Raw genomic sequence first — 24,416 nt, 5'->3', positions numbered from 1 at the left:
TGGGATTTCCCACACAAGAATAGTGGAATGGGTTGCCATTTCCTCCTCCAGGGCATCTTCCTGACCCAAGGATCTAACCTGAGTCTCCTGCATTGGCAAGTGGATTCTTTTCCATTGTGCTACCTGGGAAGCCCTGGTAAAATATTACAGGTAGGCTAAAAGAGGAGGAAGAGACAACCAACCCAGTCTCAAAGGTGGGTATCCTGACAGTGTACTCTGAAAATTATTGTTCAGTAATAATTTCAGTTATATCAGTCAGTTGAACAATAATTAAATATTAGGGAAAGGTAATACATTTATCTGTAATTTAAGCATTCCAATTTGCAGACACAAAAAGCAGTATGGTGTGTACTACAAAACTATACAATGTTCCATGCTACTGAAAGATAAAATACAAATAGGTGGTAGTAAGGATGAGGCAGAAAGGAAGGATGGGTTTAGATAGAGCAAAAGATTATAATTTTGAAGAGGTGTTAGAGTTCTGGTCAAGTGTTTAAGCAAGTATTTGTGTATCATAGATTACATTTCAGTCAGAGTCTATGCTGGCAGTGTAGTGAAACACTGGTTTAAGCAGCGAGATCAGTTAAGCGATACTATACTTTTTCTGAAATAAGGTATTATAACATGGAGTGGATTGTCCTTATTTTGATTCTGCACCCAATTCCAGTGTGTGGAGAGGAGTTTTCCCTACACAAGTGTGTATTAGTCACTCAGTCATGTCTGACTCTTTGTGACCCTATGGACTGTAGCCCTGCTGGCTCCTCTGTCCATGGGATTTTCCAGGCCAGAATTTTGGAGTGGGTTGCCATTTCCTTCTACAGTTCCCTACACAACAAGAAAGCAATTCAATGGATATCAGCTGGATGCCCTGATATCATTGGGTTCTGATTCTATTTCCCTGGAAATAGCATCAGATTCCACAGGATAAGAGCTCAATCTCACAAGACCGCCCTCTACTTTGGATGTTGGTCACAAACCAGGCTGTTATCTCTGTTTCTGACTAACCAGCTGCAGATTGGAAGTTCCCAGGAATCCCTCTGTGGACTTCAGACATCCACTGCGAGTCCAGTTTGTTACTTCTGACCATCTTCTGAATTTGGTTACATTTATAAGTTTGGTTACATTCTGAACAAACTTATAAATCAGTTTCCCAGGACACCCTCCTCTGGTTTGACAATATGTTAGAGAAGCTTACATAACTCAGGAAACCCATTTACTCACTAGATTACTGGTTTATTACAAAGGATGTGAAGGGATATGAATTTACAACTGTATGAAGAGATCCATAGGTGAGGTTCCAAATAAAGGAGTTTGGTAGCATATGGAGAAGGATTCTGGCTCCCCAGTCTGGAAACTCTGAGAACTCCAGAGTTTTTATGAAGGCTTCATTACATGGGCAGCATTGATTCAATTATTGGTCCTTGGTGATTAATTCAATGTTGCTCCAGTCCCTCTCCTCTTTCCAAAATCAAGGGGTAGGACTGAAAGTTCCAACTCTCTCTTCCTGGTTGGTAACCTTTGTGGTCACTTTTGAGATTGCATCTAAGTACTGCATTTCGGACTCTTTTGTTGACCATGATGGCTACTCCGTTTTTTCTAAGGGATTCCTGCCCGCAGTAGTAGATCTGGTGTGCTGCGATTCATGGGGTCGCAAAGAGTCGGACACGACTGAGCAACTGAACTGAACTGAACTGAGTTAAATTCACCCATTCCAGTCCATTTTAGTTCGCTGATTCCTAGAATGTAGACCTTCACTCTTGCCATCTCCTGTTTGACCACTTCCAATTTGCCTTGATTCATGGACCTGACATTCCAGGTTCCTATGCAATATTGCTCTTATCAGCATCAGAACTTGCTTCTATCACCAGTCACATCCACAACTGGGTATTCTTTTTGGTTTGGCTCCATCCCTTCATTCTTTCTGGAGTTATTTCTCCACTGATCTCCAGTAGCATATTGGGCACCTACCGAGCTGGGGAGTTCCTCTTTCAGTATCCTATCATTTTGCCTTTTCATACTGTTCATGGGGTTCTCAAGGCAAGAATACTGAAGTGGTTTGCCATTCCCTTCTCCAGTGGACCACATTCTGTCAGACTTTTCCACCATGACCGGCCTGTCTTGGGTGGCACCATAGGGCATGGCTTAGTTTCATTGAATTAGACAAGGCTGTGGTCTGTGTGATTAGATTGACTAGTTTTCTGTGAGTATGGTTTCATTGTGTCTGCCCTCTGATGCCCTCTTGCAACACCTACCATCTTACTTGGGTTTCTCTTACCTTGGATGAGGGGTATCTCCTCATCGCTGCCCTCCCGACCTTGAATGTGGAGTAGCTCCTCTCGGCCCTCCTGCACTCACGCAGCCACCACTCCTTGGACATGTGGTAGTTCCTCTCGGCTGCCGCCCCTGACCTCAGACGTGGGGTAGCTCCTCTTGGCCATGGTTCTTTATACTTTCTATTATTCTTTATTCTTGCTATCCTTTATTGACTATGACAAAGCCTTTGACTGTGTGGATCACAATAAACTGTGGAAAATTCTTCAAGAGATGGGAATACCAGACCACCTGACCTGTCTCTTGAGAAACCTGTATGCAGGTCAGGAAGCAACAATTAGAACTGGACATGGAACAACAGACTGGTTTCAAATAGGAAAAGGAGTACGTCAAGGCTGTTTATTGTCACACTGCTTATTTAATGTATGTGCAGAGTATGTCATGAGAAATACCGGGCTGGATGAAGCACAAGCTGGAATCAAGATTGCTGGGAGAAATATCAATAACTTCAGATATGCAGATGACACCACCCTTATGGCAGAAAGTGAAGAGAAACTAAAAAGCCTCTTGATGAAGGTGAAAGAGGAGAGTAAAAAAGTTGGCTTAAAGCTCAACATTCAGAAAACAAAGATCATGGCATCTGGTCTCATCACTTCATGGGAAATAGATGGGGAATTAGTGGAAACAGTGTTAGACTTTATTTTTTTGGGCTCCAAAATCACTGCAGATGGTGATTGCAGCCATGAAATTAAAAGACGCTTACTCCTTGGAAGGAAAGTTATGACCAACCTAGATAGCATATTGAAAAGCAGAGACATTACTTTGCCAACAAAGGTCCATCTAGTCAAGGCTATGGCTTTTCCAGTAGTCATGTATGGATGTGAGAGTTGGACTGTGAAGAAAGCTGAGAACCAAAGAATTGATGCTTTTGAACTGTGGTGTTGGAGAAGACTCTTGAGAGTCCCTTGGACTGCAAGGAGATCCAACCAGTCCATTCTGGAGATCAGCCCTGGGATTTCTTTGGAAGGAATGATGCTAAAGCTGAAACTCCAGTACTTTGACCACCTCATGCGAAGAGTTGACTCATTGGAAAAGACTCTGATGCTGGAAGGGATTGGGGGCAGGAGGAGAAGGGGATGACAGAGGATGAGATGTCTGGATGGCATCACCGACTCAATGGACGTGAGTTTGGGTGTACTCCGGGAGCTGGTGATGGACAGAGAGGCCTGGCGTGCTGCAATTCATGGGGTCACAAAGAGTCAGACACAACTGAGTGACTGAACTGAACTGATCTGAACTGAACCTTTGTGGTCGGCTCCCAGTCTCGGGTGTGTGTATAAAAATTATCTTATTATTATAACAAAAGACATATTTATTGCTCCATCCCTTAGGATATTCCAAGTATTTCAGGAACTTTGTGGCAGAAACTAAGAGCAAGACCAAATATATATTTCTCATTATAAATCACAATATTACAGTCCCAATTAAAGAACATGTATCAATAAGACGGATGACAATCTGTGCTTGAATAGATATAAATGACATGAAAAAAGAAGAAAATAAAGTATCCTTTGTTTAAGCACTTCCAGGAATGGCCTTTCTCACCTTGGGGATAAGAAATACCCTATACAGCCAGAGGAAAGAAAAGTCTGAGAGGATCTTCCCCGGTGGTTCAGTGATTAAGAATCCATCTTGCAATGCAGAGGACGTGGGTTGGATTCCTGGTCGGGAAACTACAATCCTACATGCCACGGGGCAACTAAGGCCATGCGTCGCAGCTGTAGAGACTGTGAGCTCCGGAGTCCGCGAATCACACTCGAGAGAAGTCCTCCCACTGCAGTGAAAGATTCTTCATGCCACAGCTAAGACCCCAAGCAGCCAAAAATAAATTAATAATATTTAAAAAAAAGTTCTGAGGAAAAAAAAAAACTGTAGAAAGTGAACGAGGCTAAGACTTCCAGAATGGCAGCGTGAGGAGCCTAGTTAATGTTAATCCTATCCCCCCAAAACAGTGAGAAGAGTGCATAAAGTTGTCAAAACAAACATTTCAAGATAAAACAAAATGAGAAACATGATTTTTTTTAATCTTTTTTTCTAATTTTATTTTATTTAACTTTACAATATTATATTGGTTTTGCCATATATCAAAATGAATCTACCACAGGTATACATGTGTTCCCCATCCTGAACCCTCCTCCCTCCTCCCTCCCCATACCATCCCTCTGGGTCGTCCCAGTGCACTAGCCCCAAGCATCCAGTATCGTGCATCGAACCTGGACTGGCAACTCGTTTCATATATGATATTATACATGTTTCAATTCCATTCTCCCAAATCATCTCACCCTCTCTCTCTCCCACAAGGTCCAAAGGACTGATCATACATTAGTGTCTCTTTTGCTGTCTCGTATACAGGGTTATTGTTACCATCTTTCTAAATTCCATATATATGCGTTAGTATACTGTATTGGTGTTTTTCTTTCTGGCTTACTTCACTCTGTATAATAGGCTCCAGTTTCATCCACCTCATTAGAACTGATTCAAATGTATTCTTTTTAATGGCTGAGTAATACTCCATTGTGTATATGTACCACAGCTTTCTTATCCATTCATCTGCTGATGGACATCTAGGTCGCTTCCATGACCTGGCTAAATCTTGGTGAAATGAGGAGTCAGTGGCACTTCGGCAGGAACTGCTGCTGTGCCCCTAACATGTGAGGCAGGTCTCATGCACCAGAAGCCTTACTGTACTGCCAGATGGGCTCACTTTACTCGGAGTGGAGTGTGGAAACGTCCATACCCAGGGCATTGTTAAAAACAATAGAGATCTCAGTGGCAAATAATTATGAAAGGCTGATACAGGTTAGCTGGAGGTCATAGTACGAGTTGGGGGAAGCAACACAAAGGCAGACCAGCCAAAATTTAACAGAAAGATCCAGCAAGGGATAGCCAGAGGCCTGGCTAAAATCTCACTGGTCCTTGGTGGTTTGGAAGGATATACAGAGGCATAAGGTTGAGCCTGCTCAGGAAAAATCAGAAAGGTCCCCAGTGAATTGTTCATACCTGGCTGAACGTAAGGCCTAAAACAGAAAATGTTAAAAAAAAAAAAAAAATTAAATTCCCTGAACTTAAATAAAAGCAACCATTGAAGAAATAGAAGCCATTAACTAATATGGCCTTCTTTCCTTAAGGTTGGCTGAACACCAGATAGCTTTCTCCTACCTCTAGGGCCCTGATTTTCTTCTCACCTTATTGTCAGCCTGAATAAGAGGTAAACTGAGGAAAGCTCCAATACTAGAAATTAAGTTTATTTGGGAACAGCAATTCAGGAAATACATGCTGTAGTAAGCTACAGGAAAGTGCACTGAGGGTTTGTGGTGGGCAGTTTTCATGGGCAAGGAGTACAGAGAGACAAGTCCAGTCAGGGTGCAAGTAATAAGTTCACTGACTTGAGGATGGGGAGAGTTGCTTGGTGGATGTGTATTCATGTCTTATGTAAATCAGGCATTTACTGGAAAACAGTCTATCAGTTCTTATGTTTCCTTCTTCTGAGGGTACATGCCTGAGATTCTCCATTTCAAATCCTCTGGATCCATTTAGCACATTATTGACCAGAAATATATTAACACCCCAGGTATTAGTTTCTGCAAAAATCCCCTGGTCAATAATATGTTAGAATGATACCCTTTCACATGATCATGAAGATTAGAGGAAGTTTACTTTTATTTTGGATAAAGTTAGTTAGCAAACACAGATCACCTGTGATCTCATCCACTCCAGCTCTTAAAAAATATCTCCCTCCCCTTGTTTCAGCAGAATTCAGTTCAGATTTATATTCTGGTTTATCCCCCTGTTATGTATTTAATTTTGGTTCAATTTTTGCTTTGATATCACTATTTTCAGAAACAAACATTTCTATAAATGAATTTCCAATGAAATGGAAGATAGCAAAATTTGCTTTTTATAGATCGATCTTTTCCACCTCAGTGACTCATTTGTATGAACTCTATCATCTAGCTCTTTGTCTTAGGCTTCCACTTGATTTCAGTCATTATGTAGTGTCATATTGCAACAGAAGAGAGGGATCATGGTAAGATCAGGATACTTAATGCCTTAGATTCTTCCCTATAAGTCACACTGGGTTGCTATGTCATTTTAGGTGGGTAATCCTCTTTGGTTTCTCGTATTCTCTCTTTTCTCTAAGATCTTCAGTTCTCAATATGATAACAGCTTGTGGTTCTCATACACCCTAAGCACACTTTTCAAAGCAGTTTTTTGGTTAAAGTTTCTCTGAATTATTCTAATTCATGTGTCATTTGTTTCCCCTAGTGACAATGATAGACAAAATTTCAGAAAGCAAACTGAAAAAAGGTAGACTAGAGTGAAGAATATTAGACCTGAGGTGGTACACTACGATAAAGGTACTCTTAGTCTTAAAGATTTTCAAAATTAATTTAATAAAACACAAGGTTTTTAAATCTCAAATATTTTAGTTTTAATTATGCCCCAAGATCATGCCAAGCTAACTATGTCATTTATAGGATGAATTCTGTTAATCTAATTTATTTATTTCTAAATTAAATTTCCTATCCTATCCTTCCTTAAGTTTACTATTTACTATAAGCAAAATAAACAAAAACTAAAAAATGTTTGCCAATTTCTCCCATTCTCACACCCCCACTGATCTGGTAACTACTGGTCTATCCCCTGTAATTTATGAGCTTTTTGGTTTTATATTGTTTTGTTTCATTTTATTTTTTTAGATTCCACATAAAAGAAAGATCATACAATGTCTTTCTCTGTATGACTTACTTTACTTAACATAATGCCCACAAAGTCCATCCGTGTTGTCAAAAATGGCAACATTTAATTATTTTTTATGACTGAATAATATCCCATTATGTATATATGCCACAATTTCTGTATTTATTCATCTATCAATGGATACTTAGGTTGCTTCCATATCTTGCCTTTTAATTTTGTGGGTGATTTCTTTTTACTGTGCAAAAGCTTTTAGTTTGCTATAGTCCCATTTGTTTATTTTCACTTTTATTGCTTTTGCTTTGGTGTCAGATTTTAAAAATCATTTCCAAGATCAATGTCAAGGAGCTTACCACTTATGTATTCTTCTAGCATTATGGTTTTAGATCTATATTCAAGTCTTTAATTTATTTTAAGTTAATTTTTGTGTGTGATGTAAGCTATTCCAGCTTCACTCTCTTCTATGTGGCTGTTCAGTTTTCTCAATATTATTTATTGAAGAGACTGTCCTTTCCCTATTGGATATGTTTGGCCCCTCTGTTGTAAGTTAACTGACCATATATATGCAGGTTTAATTCTAAGTTCTCTATTCTGCTCCACTGTGTATGTGTGATTTCCATTATATGGGTCTGTTTTTGTGCTAATATTACACTATTTTGATTGCAATAGCTTTGTGATATAGCTTGAAATCAGGAAGCATGATGCCTCCAGCTTTTTCCTTCTTTCCCAAGAATACTTTGACTATTTGGAGTTACTTTTTGGCTTAATACAAATTTCAAAGATTTTTGTTCTATTTCTGTGAAAAATGTCATTGCAATTTTGATATGAATTACATTGAATATAATTTAATATATTATAAGAAATATATACATAATGTATGTAATATAAATTATATTTCAATATAACTCAAATTCATTAAATTAAAATTATAAAATATATATCTGTTCAAAAAATCAGAAGAGCATTAAGAGGTAGGTTCAGTTTTATGATAATAATAGTTTAGGCATTTCTTATAATACCCAATTACATGTGGTGGAATGTTTTTTCTACTTTTGTGCTTCTCAGTACTTTTTTCCAAGTTTAATATTATCAAAATTAAATATTGAATGAGTCAGAATTGAGTCAAAGTTACAATCGTGCAGCTAAGAAATAATCACATATACAAAGTTTTAGCTTTAGGCTACTGCAAAGTGAAAGAGGATTATATAATTCAAATAAAACTTTATTTAATATCTAGTTTAAATCCCCAATTTAAAACTTTCCTTGGAATCTGTTATGTAACATTAAAATTTTAACTACTGTATGCACACGGTAAATTCTTCCTTGGGGGCAGAGTGTTTTTTTGTATTTGACTAATGTTTATGAATAAAAAGCAAGTAATAAATTCATGAATTTGTTTTTATATTATTATTTATAAAATTGATTTTGTGTTTAACTGAGCATGAAAATCTGCACTTTGAAAAATGCAAATACATGGAATTTAATTATAAATACATTCATTGTGTTGTAATTGAGTTAAAACTTTCCAGTTTCAAAACACCAATCTCACCACATAAACAGGGACTGTGTGTATGTATATGTATAAATTTCTGTGTGTATATACAAATATATATACACTTTAAAACAGATTCAATATTAATAGAGACTTCATGTTATTAACATGATTTATAATCTCTTAATCTTAACATAAATCTATTTTTGTGCAGATTCTTCCTATTTTTTCTCCTTAAAGCTACAAATTTTCAGAAAAGTTGAAAAACAATTCATTACTTGTTAAATAATTTATAATTTTTATTTAAAACAGTGTGTTGCTTGTTGAAAGGCTGCTGCCCATAGGAAAGGTATATATATATAGATATATATATACTATTACAATGAAAATTTTTCTCGATTTTAAAGGCAAAATTCCCTTCACTAATACAGTTTATTTAAGTAGGATATATTTTGGTACATGCAAATACTATCTTGCAAACTTACCTAAACCCTGAAATAATGAAATATTTCAACTAAACTATTATCCTGTGGGTATTTTGAGGAGTTAAATCATATTTCAAAAAATTAAATGATAGGTACCTGAACTGACTCATTTTTCTTTTGAACTTGGGAAAGATGAAGTAGAAAAATATGGATTTCCCATGTCAGTTTTCTCATTTTTTTCCTATGTCATGAATTTCTTTATGTGGTATCTGTTCTTCCTTATCTGAAGCCCATATCAACTAGTATCATGGAAAAAAAGAAAAAGTTTTCTGATAGACTCTACAGAGCAGCAACTTCTAGCAATATTCCTTTTGGAGTGATAGAACAAAAATGATTTTACTGGAGAAAACTTGTGAAGATTGCTGTCCCTTTATAATGTTGTTAAAGGCCCAATATCTTCAAGTCAGAGAGAATCAGGCTTATCTCTAAAAGTCACAAAGGTTTTCATTTCTGAAGAGAATGTTTGAGTTAACTGAGTTTTTCTCTCTTTATTTTCCTAAATACATTTCTAAGCCATAGAATATTGGAGTTTTAGGTACACACACAAAGAGACTTAGTTTGCTATAAAAGTACAACATGGTCCAGACAGGAAAAAATCGTAACCTGAGATCTGGTTTAAAATTACATTACAAATACAAGAATAAGTATTAGCATTTCTCCTATGAAAAGAGATCACTCCATAAGAAATAATGCATAATTGAGAACAATATCCAAAATAACAGAAACATAGAACACCAAAATCTCTGTTATTTAAAAGAAATGGCTTTTAATTGTTTATTGGGAATTATTATTATTTTTTAATATTTTATTTTATTTTTTAACTTTACAATATTGTATTGGTTTTGCCATACAGCAACATGAATCTGCCACAGGTATACACATGTTCCCCATCCTGAACCCTCCTTCTCCCTCCCCATGCCATCCCTCTGGATCGACCCAGTGCACCAGCCCCAAGCATCCAGTATCCTGCATCAAACCTGGACTGGCGACTCGTTTCATATATGATACTATACGTTTCAATGCCATTCTCCCAAATCATCCCACCCTCTCCCTCTCCCACAGAATCCAAAAGACTGCTCTACACATCAGTGTCTCTTTTGCTATCTCACATGCAGGGTTATCGTTACCATCTTTCTAAATTCCACATATATGCGTTGGTATACTGTATTGGTGTTTTTCTTTCTGGCTTACTTCACTCTGTATAATCGGCTCCAGTTTCATCCACCTCATTAGAACTGATTCAAATGTATTCTTTTTAATGGCTGAGTAATACTCCATTGTGTATATGTACCACTGCTTTCTTATCCATTCATCTGCTGATGGACATCTAGGTTGCTTCCATGTCCTGGCTATGATAAACAGTGCTGCAATGAACATTGGGGTACACGTGTCTCTTTCAATTCTGGTTTCCTTGGTGTATGTGCCCAGCAGTGGGATTGCTGGGTCATATGGCGGTTCTATTCCAGTTTTTTAAGGAATCTCCACACTGTTCTCTATAGTGGCTGTACTAGTTTGCATTCCCACCAACAGTGTAAGAGGGTTCCCTTTTCTTCAACCCTCTCCAGCATTTATTGCTTGTAGACTTTTGGATTGCAGCCATTCTGACTGGTGTGAAATGGTACCTTATAGTGGTTTTGATTTGCATTTCTCTGATAATGAGTGATGTTGAGCATCTTTTCATGTGTTTGTTAGCCATCTGTATGTCTTCTTTGGAGAAATGTCTATTTAGTTCTTTGGCCCATTTTTTGATTGGGTCATTTATTTTTCTGGAATTGAGCTGTAGGAGTTGTTTGTATATTTTTGAGATTAGTTGTTTGTCAGTTGCTTCATTTACTATTATTTTCTCCCATTCTGAAGGCTGTCTTTTCACCTTGCTTATAGTTTCCTTTGTTGTGCAGAAGCTTTTAAGTTTAATTAGGTCCCATTTGTTTAATTTTGCTTTTATTTCCTATATTCTGGGAGGTGGGTCATAGAGGATCCTGCTGTGATGTATGTTGGAGAGTGTTTTGCCTATGTTCTCCTCTAGGAGTTTTATAGTTTCTGGTCTTACGTTTAGATATTTAATCCTTTTGAGTTTATTTTGGTGTATGGTATTAGAAAGTGTTCTAGTTTCATACTTTTACAAGTGGTTGACCAGATTTCCCAGCACCACTTGTTAAAGCTGTCTTTTCTCCATTGTATATTCTTGCCTCCTTTGTCAAAGATAAGGTGTCCATAGGTGCATGGATTTATCTCTGGGCTTTCTATTTTGTCCCATTGTTCTGTATTTCTGTCTTTGTGCCAGTACCATACTGTCTTGATGACTGTGGCTTTGTAGGAGAGCCTGAAGTCAAGCAGATTGATTCCTTCAGTTCCAATTTTCTTTCTCAAGATTGCTTTGGCTATTCGAGATTTTTTGTATTTCCATACAAATTGTGAAATTATTTGTTCTAGCTCTGTGAAAAATACCATTGGTAGCTTGATAGGGATTGCATTGAATCTATAGATTGCTTTGGGTAGTATACTCATTTTCACTATATTGATTCTTCCGATCCATGAACATGGTATATTTCTTCATCTATTAGTGTCCTCTTTGATTTCTTTCACCAGTGTTTCATAGTTTTCTATATATAGGTCTTTAGTTTCTTTAGGGAGATATATTCCTAAGTACTTTATTCTTTTCATTGCAATAGTGAATGGAATTGTTTCCTTAATTTCTTTTTCTATTTTCTCATTATTAGTGTATAGGAATGCAAGGGATTTCTGTGTGTTGATTTTATATGCTGCAACTTTATATATTCATTGATTAGATCTAGTAATTTTCTGGTGGAGTCTTTAGGGTTTTCTATGTAGAGGATCATGTCGTCTGCAAACAGTGAGAGTTTTACTTCTTCTTTTCCAATTTGGATTCCTTTTATTTCTTTTTCTGCTCTGATTGCTGTGGCCAAAACTTCCCAAATTATGTTGAATACTAGTGATGAAAGTGGGCACCCTTGTCTTGTTCCTGACTTTAGGGGAAATGCTCTCAATTTTTCACCATTAATATATATTATCTAAAGAAAAGCGAAAGAAAGTGTTAGTCACTCAGTAGTGTCCATTCTTTGCAGCCCTGTGGACTGTAGCCTGCCAGGCTCCTCTGTCCATGGAATTCTCCAGTGGAGAATACTGGAGTGGGTAGCTATTTCTTTCTCCAGGGGATCTTCTTGACTCCAGTCTCCTGAATTTAAGGCAGATTCTTTACCATTTGAGCCACCATGGATGACCATATTATATAAAAGTGTTTCTTAAATCTAGAAATGTGGTAAATAGGTTGATTAGAAAGCAATTGATGTTTCAAGTACTTTGCATGTTTTATTATTTCCTAGATCATTATTCCAAAAGACAAAATTATATAGGTAAGTTGTATATTTCTCTATTTCTTGGAATAAAATATTTGTAAGGCTATAGAGAAATATTTGAGGAAGAAGAGATACATTTTCCTGTGACAAACTCTAGGAAAATTTATTTTGCATGGCTATATGATTTATTTTCAAAAAGGTGATAGCATTTTAATTTGCCTATCTTGTTAAAATTAATAAATTATAAGTCTTATCCTCCATTAACCATCAACTGTTTCTAGGAGAAAGGAAGTACTTATTGTCCTACTTTTGCCTTTTACTTAAATCCCCTGGGATGAAGATCTTCTAATGAAGATTTAAATTTTGAAAAGGAGACTAAGTTTGACTCATTTGTAAATCTCTCTAGCATATAATTTGTTTCACATGGCTTGATTAGTGTTTTTGTTAGTCATGATTAATTTGGTTATAATCAAGTAATGATAATGAAAAATTGCTTTATTTATTTATTTTAGTTTGTCTCTGTTGTCCTGTAAACCACTCAGCTTAAAAACATGATCAAATCCTTGGACTTTTAGCATCTCCTACTGAAAACATATACATAATAATTACTTCCTTTATCCTATTTGGGGGGTATGGAAAGTACAAATGAATATAAAGCCTTCTTTAGAACGCATTTTGCATGTATTTTTCATTAATATATCTATGCAGAATGACATAACTTCATATGCATTTACTATATTAAGTCATTTTAAAGATTTTATAGTAACTCTAGCAAACAGTTTGATGCACTGGACCATGTTTTTTCAGCCTTACTGATTCAAAGTTTGTGTGGTAGACAGGCTTCTCAGATGGACCACAATAATCCTGCCCTTGGCTGACATTTTGATCACAACCTTTTGAGAGATCTTTGAAACAGAGAGCCCAGGTTGTGTGTTAAGTTGCTTCGGTCGTGTCCGACTCTTTGTGACCCTACGGATTCTAGCCTGCCAGGCTCCTCTGTCCATGGGATTTCCTAGGCAAGAATACTGGAGTGGATTGCCATGCCCTTCTCCAGGGGATCTTCCAGACCCAGAAATAAAACCTACATCTTTTGTATCTCCTGCATTGGCAGGTGGGTTCTTTACCACTAGCGCCCCCTGGGAAGCCCAGGTTCACTGCATCCAAATTCCTAACCCACAGAAGTGATGAGATAATAAATAATAATTTTTTTTTCAGCCACTAAGTTTTGGAATAATTTGTATTGCAGCAATTATTAACTTGCAATATGGTTGACAGTTCCATGCACTTTTAACTTCTTCAAGCTATAGAGAATCTCTTAAAAAAAACCTGTTAGTCACTTAATCATGTCCTACTCTTTGCGACCTCATGGGCTATAGTCTGCCAGGCTTCTCTGTCAATGGAATTCTCCAAGCAAGAGTACTAGAGTGGGTAGTCATTCCCTTCTTCAGGGGATTTTCCCAACCCAGGGATTGAACTGGGTCTCCTGCATTACAGGCAGACCTTTGCCATCTGAACCACTAGGGACATTCATAGAGAATCTCTAAGCTGCAAGTAGGTATATCCAGCAGTAGTTCCCTCAACCAGATGGGGATAGAAATCCATGGATAAACCCTCAGGAAGACAATTTTGACGCTTATTCTTTACAGTTTATCGGTGGGTCTACAGGTATTTGAGTGCTCTTGTATCATTATGTGATAGATAAATAAGATTAAAAATCCTCCAGGAATTATGTGGCATTGGTGTACATTGCATGGAGTAAACAGAGCAGCAAAATGACAAAGCACAATTTTCTTGGATGGGAACTTAGCACTCTCTGGTATCCTACTGCAAAAATAAAACCAGCTATGGTCATTTGAACCAAGTTTACTTAGGATTGGTTCTTCTCTGGAGCTCAGACGGTAAAGATGATGGTAAAGAATGGCAATGTGGGAGACCTGGGTTTGATCCCTGGGTTGGGAAGATCCTCTGGAGGAGTAAGTGGCAATCCATGTCAGTATTCTTGTCTGGGGAGTCCCATGGACAGAGGAGCCTGGCGAGCTACTATCTATGGGATCGCAAAGAGTTGGACAGGACTGAGAGACTAACACTTTCACCTTACTTAGGGTTAGCTTCTGGATGGTCAGATAGATTTTTGCAATTGAATATGATGGATTATTTGGGGAGGTGGTGGAGACAATGTTTATAAGCAAAAGAATAATAAGCTTAAGTTTCAATTGTTACTTTAAAAGCTGAGATTCAACTCTGAATTTGTTAATCTCTTGTCTTACATAATACATATCAAAGTTCAAAAAAATGTATTTTGGGCTTAATTTTGGTGTTTACTGCATTGCAATGTCAGTGAAATTGAAACTTCCTAGATGCCACTTGTGAAAATAAGGATATTAATAAGGAAATGTTTAATAATGGCTCCTTGAAAAGGTTCCCTAATAATTTTCCTCAAATCCCATTCCTTAAATCTCTAAGTCTAGGCAGGGCATCAAATGTAGTAAGTCCAGCAAGCAATTTGGTAATTAGTAGAAATATGAGTTTGCTTTTTCCAGATATTTTTCCTTTGCAAATATTGACATTCATGTATTTTTTATTTATATATTTTTATGATATTACACCCAACAAAACACTAAAACATGAACCTCATTCATAGTGAAGAATGTAAGCCAATAGATTAATACATTTGTGATTTAATGGCCCTATTGTGCATCTCATCACCCAGAAGCAGTGGCTTTATAAAACACTGGATCAGTTCAGTTCCATCGCTCAGTCGTGTCCGACTCTTTGTGACCCCATGAATCCAGCATGCCAGGCCTCCCTGTCCATCACCAACTCCCGGAGTTCACTCATACTCATGTCCATCGAGTCTGTGATGCCATCCAGCCATCTCATCCTCTGTTGTCCCCTTCTCCTCCTGCCCCCAGTCCCTCCCAGCATCAGAGTCCTTTCCAATGAGTCAACTCTTCGCATGAGGTGGCCAAAGTACTGGAGTTTCAGCTTCAGTATCAGTCCTTCCAATCAACACCCAGAACTGATCTCCTTTAGGGTGGACTGGTTGGTTCTCCTTGCAGTTGAAGGGACTCTCAAGAATCTTCTCCAACACCACAGTTCAAAAACATCAATTCTTCAGCATTCAGCTTTCTTCACAGTCCAACACTCACATCCATATGTGACCACTGGAAAAACCATAGCCTTGACTAGACTGACCTTTTTTAGCAAAGTAATATCTCTGCTTTTCAACATGCTATCTAGGTTGGTCACAACTTTCCTTCCAAGGAGTAAGCATCTTTTAATTTCATAGCTGCAATCACCATCTGCAGTGATTTTGGAGCCCCCCAAAATATTAGTAACTGTTAAATGGAAGACAACTGTTAGTCAGTTTCAAACACTGTCCTGAGGAATGCTCCTATAATCCTCTGAATAATGTGAAGGGCAGGTGTCCCAAATATTTCAAATATATCTGATTTGTTCCTGTTTTGTAAATTGTCCCAGTCACAGTGAGTCAATTACAGGATTTAATGCATATAAATTAAACATTTCTACCAGAGATTAAAAAAAATAAAATTATGGTATCCTCCACTGGATTAGATGACAAGGCTATCATAAGGCTGTTTGGAGTGGCTATGTAACATAAGATATTTGGGTCAGAAAATGGGTTATGCTTTTTTTATTAACATAACTGACTCTGATTATCACAGTTTTGTTAATAAAGTTGGAAGTAAAAAGGATATAGGTGAATATTTTGGTACTGTCCAGGTTTCACTTTATATTAACGTTCAGTCAAAACAATCATCAGAAGTTTCAGATATACTCAGATAGCATAAACTTTGGCTCAGATTCATCAAGAATGAATGTATAGGTTACAACATTAGACAAAAGATTTTAATCTTCTCAGGTTATGAACAAAGAAGATATGTAGGGTTGATGGATATGACAAACACTGGCTATGTTTAGATGGTCAGTTGCAGACATAAGATTATAGTCTTAGCCTGTTTACTTAATATTTACTACCTTGTGGTGCCACCTACCTAGCCATGAAATTTAACTTATTTTCTTTCTTCTCCTATGCCTATCAACACATCCTGTTGTGCACATATGCTATAATTACTTTACATTTTCCCTGATACTTACTAGTTATATGATATTGAATGAGTTATTTTGAGAAAATTTTCTGTATCTCAGAGTTTATATCTATCAAACAGGATTCAGGATTATTACAATAAAAAATGTTATAAATATTTCCTGGTAAATTTTTAATATTTAGTAAACAATGGTTATTTTTATTACACCTATTATGACAATTAAATGAGAAGACTCTAGGAGGAGTCCATATCATCCTATCTAATGATGGCACTGCAAGCAAAAATTATATAACTTTTAGGTTGCCTTCTTTTATAAAAAGGAATAGGTTTCTCTTTTATATAACATAATTGCCTTGTATCAGATAGGAATACTGTGGAAGTATATGTGCAGGAAAATATGGTTAATTTAGGTACAGTGGACATAAGAATGGACTGTAGTGGAAACTTGAGTTGTTTATTTTCTTGTTTTGTCACCCTAAAGTCATTTCTCTTCCATAAGGCCATCCTAATTTACTCTCTAGAATTAATTCACTTTGCATTGTATGCTATCTGAAGTCATATTTAACTTCATTCTTTCCTCTTATTTTGGTAGTATGTTTATGAAACCTTCCACTTCCAGCCCACACTCTCACTGCAGCCCAAGTAGAGAGACAAAAAGACTGATAGATATTGGTTTTAGTTAATCCCTCCAGGATTCAGTACTATGAAATGAGTGTACCTGCTGTGAGATTTTTCTGACAACTCTTTTTTATCTACTCTTCTAATGGCCTGGCTCTATCCTAAACCCAAATTTTGTTCTCCAAGCCTCTTGATTTTGTGTGCCAATTTCTGTATTCTTCCCATAACTCCCTTTAGCACAAAATTTATTTTACTTTCAGATAATAAGTTTATATTTATATCAAAATTAATAAAATATTTCTTAAGAATAAGTAAGAACAAGTTTGAAAGAATAAGGAGTTGAATCACAAAACTTCAAACAATTTTTTTCTTGGGCAATATCAAACTAAATGACCCCAGATGTACCAGGACTCATTGTGTATTAAATTCAGCAGTTAATTTTACTTCAAAGGAGATATTTTAGAGCCTCTGTTGGAGAGAGAAAATTCTCATAAGAGTGAGGTTACAAAGTAGAGGAAGCCAACTGGCTAAGAAAAAAGTCACAGAGAAAGTAACAAAAAGGAGAACTTTGAAAAAATTGTATTGTCAGTGGTTGTCAAGATGTGGTCCCCAAAATGGAGGCATCCGAATTACAAGAGAAATTGTGAGTAGAAGATATGATGTATAGTCAAGAATTCATGAAGTTCAGAATGTCTATTGCAAAGAAACATTGATCATGAAAGAGGTCACAATATTTGTCAACTAAGATACAGGGGAAACTAAAAGATATTTGACTATTTGTCCAGGGAAGTGAGATATTTAATACTTGTAACAAGGGCAGAATCCTGATCTGTGTGAAAACAATGAAATACCTTTGTTAACTGAAATTTTTAATCATTAGATTAAAATAATATCAACTTATGTTAATTATGGAAAGGCTAATCTTTTCACCAAACCCCAACAAATAACGAAAGATATCAACTCAAAATGGTTTTCTTTGCATTTCTGTTCATAATAATGTTAAGTTGTTTGTATGTGTCATTTGATTTTTATAGTGTTAGTCACTCAATCGTGTCCAACTATTTGTGACCTTATGTACTGTAGCCTGCCAGGCTCCTCTGTCCACAGAATACTCTATGGCTAGAATACTGGAGTGAGATCTTTCTGACCTACGGATCTAACCCTGGCCTCCTGCATTTCAGGCAGATTCTTTACTGTCTGAGCCACCAATGCTCAAAAAATCACATTTGTAAAGAAGGAACTCTAAAGACAAACTCAAAATGAATGAGTTCTATAATGTGCAGACAGCCAATTATCCATTCATTATTATTTTCTTTTTTTTTTTTTTTGTCTTTTCTCAAGTTTTGTCTGGGAATATGTCAGTTTCCCTAGAAATAGCACACCTAAGTGGCACCTCACTCCAGTACTCTTGCCTGGAAAATCCCATGGGTGGAGGAGCCTGGTAGGCTACAGTCCATGGGGTCGCTAAGAGTCAGAAATGACTGAGCGACTTCATTTTCACTTTTCACTTTAATGTATTGGAAAAGGAAATGGCAACCCACTTCAGTGTTCTTGCCTGGAGAATCCCAGAGACAGGGGATCCTGGTGGGCTGCTGTCTATGGGGTCGCACAGAGTCGGACACGAAGCGACTTAGCAGCAGCAGCAGCACTGCTGGTGGTTAATTTTTGTCACAGTCTTATGACCAGAAATTATGTCAAATATCTTCATAGTCTCTCAAAGTAAGCTATTACTTTTCTTTCTCCTTTTCTAGATACTATGAAGTGTTCTAGAGCTTAGACTTAGTATACAGAGATGACTGCCATATGCTGAAGATGGTGGAGTTAGCTCCGAATTTCTCTCCTCTGGATTGTCATACAAAAGAAAACTAAACATTTTATTTAAATCATATTTGAGATTTTTTTGTTACAATGGCATTTCCTTCAAGTAACAAGAACTCTAATATTGGAGGTACTGAGGCTCTTCTATAATAAAATCCTATAATATGGGTCATACAAATAGACACTGAAGCTGGAAATCTGATGACCCTTGCTATACTATGAAAAATATGCAATAAATTGCTTATTTTCAGTTGTTTGGAAGGGAGATCAAATTCTTATAGGACCAGGAAAGGTCAGAACATATATTTTATTTTTTATAAATAAGTACAGAAAGGGAAATAAAAAAAGGCAACTTCAAGAAAGAATTAATCAATAAGAAAATATAGATAAAAAGAAGTGCTAAGTCTCTTAGTCGTGTCTAACTCTTTGCGACCCCATGGGCTGCAGCCTACCAGGCTCCTCTGCTCATGGGATTCTCCAGGCAGGAATACTGGAGTGGGTTGCCATTTCCTACCCCATATAAAAAGGAGTAAGGCTGTACTAACAGAGGCATTCTCAAAATTAAGTAGGAGTCCAGTAATCTGTGGCTTCCTGGGTGGCACTAGTGGTAAAGAACCCAACTGCCAATGCAGGAGACATAAGAAAAACGAGTTTGATCCCTGGGTAGGGAAGATCCCCTGGAGGATGGCATGACAACCCACTCTAGTATTCTTGCCTGGAAAATGCCATGAATAGAGGAGCCTGACAGTCTACAGCCCATACAATTGCAAAGAGTTGGACATGACTGAAGCAACGTAGCACACAAGTACCAGTAATTTGTAGACTTGCAGAGTAGAAAAGCCATCACTTTCCAAATTCCAAACCTCAAATATGACACTTGAGTGTCACTCCAAGTTTTTTTCATGCTCTTCTTATTAAATACAATTTATCTATAATCAGTATATGCTGAAGTATTTAATTTTTGATTCAATGCCTTTCTTAGGAACTTCCCCAATGGCTGACAGGTAAAGAATCTACCTCCAGTGGAGAGCCAGGAGGCACAGGTATGACTCAAGGGTCAGGAAGATCCCCTGGAGTAGAAAATGACAACCCACTCCAATATTCTTGCCTGGGAAATCCCATGGACAGAAGAACCAAGTGGGCTACAGTCCATGGATTCACAAGTGTTGGACATGCCCACACATGACTTCTTTAAACTTAAGAGGAGTCAAACATTTGTGTATCAAACAGAATCAATACCTACATGGCTCCCATTTTCTTAACCTAATTTCTAAAAACTGAGAAAAGAATCTAATTGATAGTAAACAAGTTACCATCTTTATTACTCAAAAAAAGAAAAAAAAAAACTTTTAGAGGAAAATTTGAATTAAATGAATGCATTTATTTAAAGATATCCCCATTTGAATTAGATACACTTAACTTATAGTTGTAGGAAAATGTGAAAAAAATGAAAGCCCTCTTTTTTTATCCTCTGGGGCTCCTTCTGAGACTGCTAATGGCAATATAAATTTTGCTTTCAAACCATGTAACCGCCAATTGATAAGGTCCATTAATAAACTAACTCTAAAGTTATTCTGATCTTCCCTGGTGGCTTAGATGGAAAAACATCTGCCTACAATGCAGGAGACCTGGGTTCAATCCCTGGGTTGGGAAGATCCCCTGGAGAAGAAAATGGCAAACCACTCCAGTACTCTTGCTTGGAAAATCCCATGGACAGAGGAGCCTCGTAGGCTACAGTCCATGGGGTTGCAAAGAGTCTATACACATCTATTACATTTCTCATCCCGAATTTGGTTCAAACATATATGTAGAATATAGTTCATTACGGGGATTGTGAAAAGATTAAATAGCATTAGAATTCACCACATTTTAAAATGACTATCTCCCATTATGAAGTTCCTAGGGAGATGGTAAAGGTAAAAATTCTTTGAAAGCTAAATTCCCAAGTACAGACCAAGGGAAGTGATGTCAAAATTAATTACTTTGTGTGTTATTTGTCCATAGCACACATGGTTCAAAATTCCTTCTCTCAAATTTCTTACTCTGCTTAGCCTCAGCCAGAGAGAATGTTGATGTTGATGATCACAATCATGATGATACATATAAGTTTCAAGTAGGTGCATGGATGTAGTTTCCTTGTGGTTCTTTCAGAACCTAAAAGTCTAAGTCTTTCACATATTATAGAACTAAAGGAGCAATTTACGTAAATTTACAATGACTTTATGCATAAATAAAAGGTAATATAAAGGAACAATTTATAATGTAATTTACATACAGTTAATACAATATTGGCTGCATACACAGTAAGTTTGGAAAATAATAATACTCAGACTATTTTTCACAGTTGAATGAAAAACACAGTAAAACAGAAAAACATTTACTGAAGTTTATTTTTTATCTTTGTATGTTATTTTAGCCTTCACTAAAAACAGAAAACTAATTTTTGCTTAGAATCCAATTCTTGCTACATTCATACATGCTAAGGTAAGAACTGTTCCTATAGACTTCAGTAACTGCAGCATCCACCATACTGACAACCCACCAAGCTCTGCTCCCTAAAGAAAATAGTTCTTCAACTTTGTAGAAACCTTCTGTGATTTACAGTGACCTGAAAAATATCAGAATTCCATATGGCAAAAGCTTACCAAACCTGAGCCTAAATTCATCCTCCAAGTTTTAGTTCTATTATGTAATTCTATTCACTAGTTTTCAATATTCATGTCTGGTGCATTTAATATAGTGATTGGATAATACTGTTAATGATTCCCTTTATCATCCCTGAATTTAGACATATAGGGTCTAAATATCAGCTTTATTATGAATAAACATTGTGGGAATGTGGGTTTTGCATATGAAGCACATGAATTTGTGAATGTTTATCACTTATACAGGAAGACTTATCCGCCCAAGTACAGGAGCATGTTGGCAAGCAGGTTGGTCCAAAGTGGTCCACCCCTAACTTTCTAATACTAATGTGCTGAAAATAGGTATTCTCTGTTGACAGAGGAAGTGCAAAAGTAGAAAAGAGAAAGAACTGAGACACACATTTTAGTTCTTTCTTGAAAACTCATCAAACATGTCAATCATTCTCTTTTCTTGAGGGGGAGGGCTAATGAAGAGGGTATGCTGTAAGTTCAGACGTGACTCTCTTAAAGGATGGTCCTTTATTTGAAACCCTAAATAAGGGGTAAGAAGTGCCCTCTCCCCAGTTTCACCTCAATATTTTCCATGTGCCAGGTGCTAAATTGAATTTCATCAATATATGGTATTGTCCCCAAGCTATTTGATACAAATACTAACCAAGAAGGTCTGTCAGAGAATCTTAGAATTTTAACATATTGTATACTTAACATGGATTAAATCTGATTTATTCAAATTTATATTTTTCAAATTATGTCTTTCTTGAAAACTAGTATACCTTTACTTTAGCACACAATCAATCTTTCATACTTCTTCAAGTTAATTTATATTGAAAATTTATATTAAAATAATGCAAGATCTCTAATTAAAAACATAGTTCCCAGAAAGTGAGATGAATATACAAAATAAATTTAGTGGTACATAGCTATAAATATTACTATCACTGCCTAGTATAATGGAAGGAGTGCTTGTTCAGAGTGTCAGGTTCCTAGAAGATCTGAGTTCAAGTCCTAGTTTTATGATTAATTTGCTTTTATGATCTGGTCAACATCAAATACTCTCACTGTCCTCCAGTGTCACAGACTGTAAAATCAGGGAGGTAGACCACATGACCACTAATGCTGATTCCAGATCTAAACTTCCTATTTTTCAAAGCATCTCTAGTTTGGAATTTTTAGATACTATGATAATACCTCTGACCTTGGAACACACACATATCCTAAACAAATGTGACAGTACAAACAAAAGTTTCCCAGAGGACACTTAAATAAGAAATATGATTCCTTTTGAAATTAAATATATACATGACTTCACTATATCCATTTAAGAAAGGAAACTAAATATTTATAACCAGGCTCATTTAAGATTGGGCTTCCCAGGTGGCCCTACTTGTAAAGAATCCACCTGCCAATGCAGGTGCTGCAGGAGATACAGGTTCAATCAGTGAGTCAGGGAGAGTCCCTGGAGAAGGAAATAGCACCCCGCTCCAGTATTCTTGTCTGGAAAATCCCATCGACAGAGAAGTCTGGCACACTACAGTCCATGGAGTTGCAAAGAGTCGAACATGACTTAGCAACCAAACAACAACAACAATAATTTAGGATTAAGAGGGGAAATATATCAATGAATAGACTTAGTAAACACATTCTCATATTTCTACTTTAAACATTTTTATGTGCTACTTTTATCACTTCAAAGACAGCTTAAATAGTCTCTAACATTTATATTCTATTACTTATTTAGATTTGTGTGCTGTTTCTTCATTTTAGCTTTATGTATGGCAAATAACTTCAGAATATGTCAGTGTATTTTTAATGCTGATTACAAAAATTTATAGACCATTGCAACATAGCTACAGTTAATTTTAGGGAAATATAATCTAGATAGTAAATAAAAGGACTACTTAGTTAAAATACTAAATGCATGTGGATATATTTAATGTTATAAAAGTTTTCAAGATGCCATATAAAATGTAAATCTAAAATTTTCAACTTTACTGTGAACAGAAGAGAATTAGATAGGTGAGTACAGCCAAAATAGATGTATAACAGCTTTTTACATTCAAAATAAAACAGCCTTGGATAAAAGGGAAGAGCCTAAAATGTCATTGATATTAACTATGGATCATGAAAAATATTAAAAAAAAAAACTTCCTTGTAAACAATATAATTGTAAAAATAAATTTAAATTCTGTATACTAATTACTTAGCTGAGGCTGAAAACAATTTCCTGATTCACACTTCGCATTTCTGTGGTTTTGATATTCTACTTGTTATGTACCCTGGACAATGCCACTGCAGCTGTAAAGACTGTCTCCCATTCTGTACTTTATTGCAATATTGGTGAAAAAATACCACACATGTCAAACTTTTGTTAAAATAAGATATAACTAATTTTTGACAATGCAAGTAAGTTCGAAGTATCCATAGATATAGTTTTGGAAAAATAGCCAGCAGCAATGTAACCCATGGGATAACCCTGTTATAACACAACACAAATCAGACAATGGTGTTTCAGAATGTAATTAAGTCTGAAATATTAAGTAATGTAAAGACTTAATTTAAAACTATTTTTATGGTAAAAAGTAAAGGATTAGAAGAAAACAGTAATCAGGAACTGATTTCCAATGCACCATAATTAAGAGAGATTTAAGATAATAGTGATGATTGGGGCAAGGTTTGACAATGGTTAATAAAAAATTAGCTTGTAGTTAAGGTTAGATTGTTAGTCTTAATAGGGACTTTGCTTTTTCTGATTTCTAAAAATTCTCTAATTTTTCCTACATCTGTGCTTTTATAGCACTACTCAAAATTATACTGGATGTTAAAATTCAATCTAGACATTATTCTACATATATAGACATTTTCAGTTGCTAATGATGGCATTTTGTAGCAATATGAATGGACCTAGAAAATAGTTTACTAAGTGAAGTGAGTCAGATAAAGAC

The sequence above is a fragment of the Bos indicus genome, chromosome 2 (genome assembly GCF_029378745.1).
Source record: "Bos indicus isolate NIAB-ARS_2022 breed Sahiwal x Tharparkar chromosome 2, NIAB-ARS_B.indTharparkar_mat_pri_1.0, whole genome shotgun sequence".
Classification (NCBI taxonomy): domain Eukaryota; kingdom Metazoa; phylum Chordata; class Mammalia; order Artiodactyla; family Bovidae; genus Bos; species Bos indicus.
The sequence above is the reverse complement of the archived record's forward strand: the minus strand, read 5'-3'. Positions refer to the sequence as shown.